We start from the raw sequence: 6,308 nt of genomic DNA, 5'->3' as shown, positions 1-6,308 counted from the left end.
CACCAACATTCTGGTGGTCAGAATTTCAGAGATGTGTCTGTGACACAGGACATATGAACACTCAGACACCAACATTCTGGTGGTCAGGATTTCAGAGATGTGTCTGTGTCACAGGACACATGAACACGAAGATGGCACCGCTGTGATGGTGTGGATTATGGAGGTGTGTCTGTGTCACAGGACATAAAACACTCAGACACCACCACTACTGTGATGGTCGTGATTCCAGAGATGTATCTGTGTCAGAAGACACATGAACACTCAGACACCACCACTATGAAGGTCAGGATTCCAGAGATGTGTCTTTGTCACAGGACATATGAACACTTAGGCAACACCACTCTTATGGTCAGGATTCCAGAGATGTGTCTTTGTCACAGGCACATGAACACTCAGACACCACCACTGTGGTGGTCAGGATTCCGGAAATGTGTGTGTGTCACAGGACATATGAACAATCAGAAATCACGACACTAATAACCAGGATTCCAGAAATGTGTCTGTGTCACAGGACATATGAACACTCAGACACCAACATTCTGGTGGTCAGAATTTCAGAGATGTGTCTGTGTCACAGGACACATGAATACTCAGACAACACCACCATGATGGTGAGGATTCCAGAGATGTGTCTGTGTCACATGACACGTGAATGCTCAGAAATAACTACTGTGATGATCAGGATTCCAGTGATGTGTCTGGGTCACAGGACACATGAACACTCAGACACCTCCACCGTGATGGTGAGGATTCCAGATATGTTTCTGTGTTCTAGGCACTTGAACACTCAGACACTACCAATGTGTTGGTCAGTATTCCAGAGATGTGTCAGTGTCACAGGACACATGAACACTGAGACACCACCACTGTGATGGTCAGGATTCCAGAGATGTGTGTGTGTCACATGATATGTGAACACTCAGACACCACCACTGTGATGGTTATGATTCAAGACATGTGTCTGACTCATAGGACATATGAACACTTAGACACCACCACCATGATGGTCAGGATTCCAGAGATGTGTCTGTGTCACACGACACATGAACAGTACGACACCAACACTATGATTGTGAGGATTCCAGAGATGTGTCTGTGTCACAGGACACATGAACACTCAGACACTACCACTGTGATTGTCGGATTCCACAGATGTGTCTGGGACACATGAACACTCAGACACCACCACTGTGATGGTTAGGATTCCAGGGATGTGTGTGGGTCACAGGACACATGAACAGTCAGACACCACTACCGTGATGGTCAGGATTCCAGAGATCTGTTTGTTTCGCATGACACATGAACACTCAGACACCACCACCATGATGGTGAGGATTCCACTGATATGTCTGTCTCACAGGACATGTGATCTCTCAGACACCACTGCTGTGATGGACAGGAATCCAGAGATGTGTCTGAGTCACAGTACACATAAACACTCAGACAATAGCACCGTGATGGTCAGTATTCCAGAGATGCGTCTTTGTCACAGGATACATGCACACTCAGACACCACCACAGTGATGATCAAGATTCCAGAGATGTGTCTGTGTCACGGCACACATGAACACTCATACACCACCAGGGTGATGGTAAGGTTTCAGGGCAAGCAGAGAATTTCAGGCTCATTCTGAAGTGTGTGACATTTTCTGTCAAAAACCTGTTACAATGTAGAGTTTGTTTCTGGCCACACCTTATTTTTGTTTCAATAGTATGCAGTAAGGCTTATCTAGTCTTCCTTTGGAAGTTCTTAAAAAACAATCTCCTAAATCTTTTTAGACAGGAAGACTTGTTTTTGCCTCATAAACAGAAAAAAAACAATTAATATAATATTAATCTCATCTTTAACCATATCCTATGAGGACAATTATTGCTAGTAGTTAACTGGTAAAGGACAGCCTGAGCAATTCTTTGGGGGGATAAATAACAATTTAATAATTATAAGCTAATCCACTTGATTATGTTTGATGATTACATAATATGGAACAACTCTACTCAGTTTTCCAGTGCACTTCTATGAGAATGGCTTTGGGAACTCCTTCCAGTGCGTGCGTCTGGATGAATCCAGAACAAATTGCAATGCTCACTGGACATCTCTGCAGAGGAACAGAGGCTTGCCCAGGCCCAGGCTAAACATCTTTCTGGCTGAGGTTATTTATTTTACACTTGGCAAGGTGCAGAGCCAAGTCTTACATGAAGTCCTCATTTCAGCACTGGGTGAATCTAAAGCTTCTCTTTAGGTCAGCCACAAGGTAAATGACTTAGCTTTCATGAATGTTTATGTAAACAAGAAGAGCTTGACTGAAACAGAAATTGCAGATTGAGAATATAATATTTTGTGGTAAGTAATCTGGGTAGATTTTCCCCTTCAACTATATCTACAGTGAATTTCCAAGTTACAATCTAGTTATGTTTCCAAGTCATTCATACAAAGTCAAAGTCAAAATTACCAAAAACATTTAAAAGTAGAAATTATCTGATAGAATATTGCATTAAATTCATATCTGAGATTAGGTTAGTTTAGTTTGTTTAATCTTTATTACTAGTGAAGTACCTTTTATTTTCTGTTTAAAAGTTTATTCTAATATATGCTATTTTAGGTATGGTATCAAATGATGAACTAATAAAAGGCTCTGGAGTCATAATGCCAGATAACAATCCTAGTTACTATGAGTATGACCATGGGCAGGTACTTACTTACCTTGCTTGCTATATCTCAGTTTATATAAAATCCAACAGGCAGGTTTAATAAGATATTTAGAGATTGTAAGTTTTAAACATAACACGTTGTCACAGTGCTAAGAATATGTGAAATAGTCAATAAATGACTAAAATTGGACCAAGCTCATCAAACCCCAAATAGTTTCTCATTGTTGTACCACAGTGAGCAGTTTTTGATCAGGGGTTCTTTCTTGGGCCAATATATGACCTAATTATCAGTTGTTCTGTGCAAAGCGGCCTCCTTTGGAAAAAAGGAAAAGGGAAAAAGGTACTGAGAACTTGTCTTTTCCCTTCTGCCTTCCTGCCAATGGCCGTGGGTAAGACAGAGAGAGTCCCCTCGTCTCTTAAAGCTGTGTGGGATTGAGTGATAGGTCATTCCAGGTGCTGTGAGCTGTGCTTAGACATTTCCTCTGAGGTGAATTTCCATGTGCCCATTCGAATGATCTGAGCACCTACTGGTCACAGCACTTAAGTGGATCCTAATTCCTGACTGTGAGTGTGTCGCCGCCTGCACTACAAGTGAGCAGCCAGGCACTGGTGTCATCACCATCACCAGAGCTGTGTTCCTTTACTCAGCCCAAGTGTTGGGAGTTGCAGAGCTAGAGACGTCTAGGGAGAGAACGATGGGGCTAAGAGGAGGTGGAGGGAGTTCTGAGGGGGTGAGTGATGGAGGGGTCATGAGTGTCTGAGGGACTTGGGGGGTCTTATTTTCCTTTTCCAGATTCTGTGCCTCTCCATTGCCTCAATCGTAGCCACCATCTCAGGCCTTTGGAGCTTGTCATCCTTTGCTCTTTCCATCCATCCTTCCTCTCATCCTTCCCGTTTCAGAAAGTGCCATGATACCAGCTCAGCAGGGAGGAGACCGAATGGCTTGAGGACAACAGCTCATCTTCATACTTTTGCCTGTTCTACCCTAGGCCATTGACAGCATTAGTGCAAGGAGACAGGGCAAAGGGTAAATAAAGTGAATGATGCCACATATTTGATAACATCTATCACCTATATGAGTCTGTCATCTCTCAATGAAATTTATTCTGTTCCTTTCAACAGAAGACCCATCGATTTGAATATCTATCTAATATTGCTTTATCTCCTGAACTTGCCACAAAATCCCCAAGAAAATGTAAAATGATCACAGTGACTGGCAGAAAGAAAGTGAACATGATTTGCATAAAAGACAGTGAGCACTTGATGGCTGTTGACTACTGAGACCAATGAGAATGTGGGTCTTGCATACTCATCAAGGTATAAGTAGCTGGAGGAAGCTTGTGGTGAAGATGACAGCTTGAGCTAGTGGTCTCATTCCCTTGTGATTATGAAGCGGACTGGGGAGAGAGAGAGGGGCCATGGGAACAGGTTCTGGGAAAAGTTTGGACCAGGAAGCCTGGAATGAGCTGGGGATTTTCGTAGCCTCTCCTCGTCCCCATACAGCTAAGATCCAGCCTGAGTTTCTAAGATCTAACTTTGCTAATTCACAGTCAGCATCAACTGCAATATTGGTGCTCAGCTCCACTGAATGGGATATGAATTAAAGAAAGCCTCATGTTCTTAATTCCCAAACTGAATTTAGTGTTATGGTCCCTCACTGCCCCTAATGTTCTTGCCCCCACTCTTCTGTGATTGTGCACCACAGACCCTTCAGAAACGTGCCACGAAACTAATCACTGGGTGGCACCCAAGAGCCAGAGAAAAGATGGACAGAATTGCAGGCCCTCTAGAATACACATATTTTAGCAATTTCCTCCATCCTCAGTGAAATTATGCTAATATTTTAGTTGAGTTTCCTCAAGTCTGGAACTCAAATTAAGTCTGTCTGTTTCATTTTTATGATAGTGCTTGAAATCACTTGCAGACAAGGGGTTGTTGGGCCATGAGATTTATAGTGGCAATGCCACGAAGGTCAAACACATCCTGAGGAAGAGGAAAGCAATCTGTAGAACCAGTGTTTTCACTGCAATAAAGTTTATAGCAGCATTAAGGGAGTAGTTACAAATCAGTCGGGTGGTGTTGATTTCATTGAGAAGAATAAGTATATTTACACTTGTAAGCTTTCTCTTAATAATATTCTCAATGTTTTACACAATGAGGTTAGTGAAGGTTGGATCTGGGCATATTTCACGAGTGACAAAATTTGTTTTTCTTTTTCCCACCCATCCTTCTACTTGTTACTTTCACAAAATGGGTTTATAATGGCTCTGTAGGGGCTGAGTAAAGGCTGAACAATTTTCTGACATCTCCAGCAAGGTCAAAGACACTGCAAAAAATAAAAGTAAAAATGAAAATGTATATTTGTGTGTTTAAAGATGAGATAAATCTAAATCAATTCATTGTTGCTGATACGAAAATGTACTTCTTGGGCTAGAGAGATGGCTGAGCTTAAGGCACTTGCTTGAAAGGCCAAAGGACCCAGGTTCTATTCCCCAGGACCAAAGTAAGCCAGATACGCAAGGTGACACATGCATCTGAGTTTGTTTGCAGTGGCTGAAGGCCCTGGCATGCCCATTCTATCTGCTTCTTTCTCTCCCTCCTTCCCTCTCTCTCTCTCTCAAATAAATAAATAATTAATTAAAAAATACTTTTTCTAGCAGATTCACAATTGGACCTTACTGTAGCTAGTTTTGCAATGCTAGAGCCCTGAATATATTTATATTATTAAAATTTCTGATTTAAATTGCTGCATCTAAATGGGCAAGACAAACGTGGGCAAGGGATGTGGCTCAGTGGTACAGAACTTGCTTAGCATGTACAAGTTCCTGGAATCCACACCCAGCATAGTAAGATAGATAGATAGATAGATAGATAGATAGATAGATAGATAGATAGATAGATAGATAGATAGATTCATTTTATGAAAGAGCCAAGGGCTGGAGAGAGGCTTTAGTAGTTAAGGTGCTTGCCTGTGAAGTCTAAGAACCCAGGTTTGATTTCCCAGAACTCAAGTTAAGTCGGATACACAGAGTAGCAAATGTGTCTGAAGTTTGATTGCAGAAGGTAGAGGCCATAGTATGCCCATTCTCTCTCTCTCATAAATGAATAAGAATAAAGTATTTTTTAAAAGAGCAAAAGACAGCCACCCCAACCTATACTAGACATATAATGAATAACTCTTTTATCAATACAATCTTTACTTGATAGTCCTATGCATTATTACTTTTGCAGGTAATTGCTAAAAAGTTCAGTAATTGTTTTATTTAATTTAATTGGGGAATTATTTTACCTACTATTTATTTCCTTATTTATTATCTAACTTGCCCACTAGGGCCAACACAAAGCAAGGGCCCTATCTCATTTCCAATCAAATTCCCAGAATAAACAATTATGTTGGGCACTCAGTTCTCAAAATTATTTAGTTAAAAAAAAGTTGAATCTTTCTACAATTCTAAGGATTCTTTTACATTGTAAAAACAGTTTCTTGCCTTATGTAACATAATTGAAATGAATGTTTTTTTTTGTTTTTTTTACTTTTATAAGATAGATTCTAGAACCTTCTGAGGCTGGAGAGATGGCTTAGTGGTTAAGTGCTTGCCTGTGAAGCCTCAGGACCCGGGTTCAAGGCTCAACTCCCCAGGACCCACGTTAGCCAGTTG

The 6,308-nt window shown here is 41.1% G+C and overlaps 1 pseudogene; it reads left to right on the top strand.

Annotated features, from left to right (window-relative positions):
- The first annotated feature begins 1,259 nt into the window (after positions 1–1,259).
- The window catches only part of LOC101618075, a 30,659-nt pseudogene continuing 25,610 nt past the window's right edge, over positions 1,260–6,308 (top strand).

This window comes from Jaculus jaculus, chromosome 2 (genome assembly GCF_020740685.1).
Source record: "Jaculus jaculus isolate mJacJac1 chromosome 2, mJacJac1.mat.Y.cur, whole genome shotgun sequence".
In the NCBI taxonomy this organism is placed as follows: domain Eukaryota; kingdom Metazoa; phylum Chordata; class Mammalia; order Rodentia; family Dipodidae; genus Jaculus; species Jaculus jaculus.
This window is presented reverse-complemented; position numbering and strand designations above follow the sequence as displayed.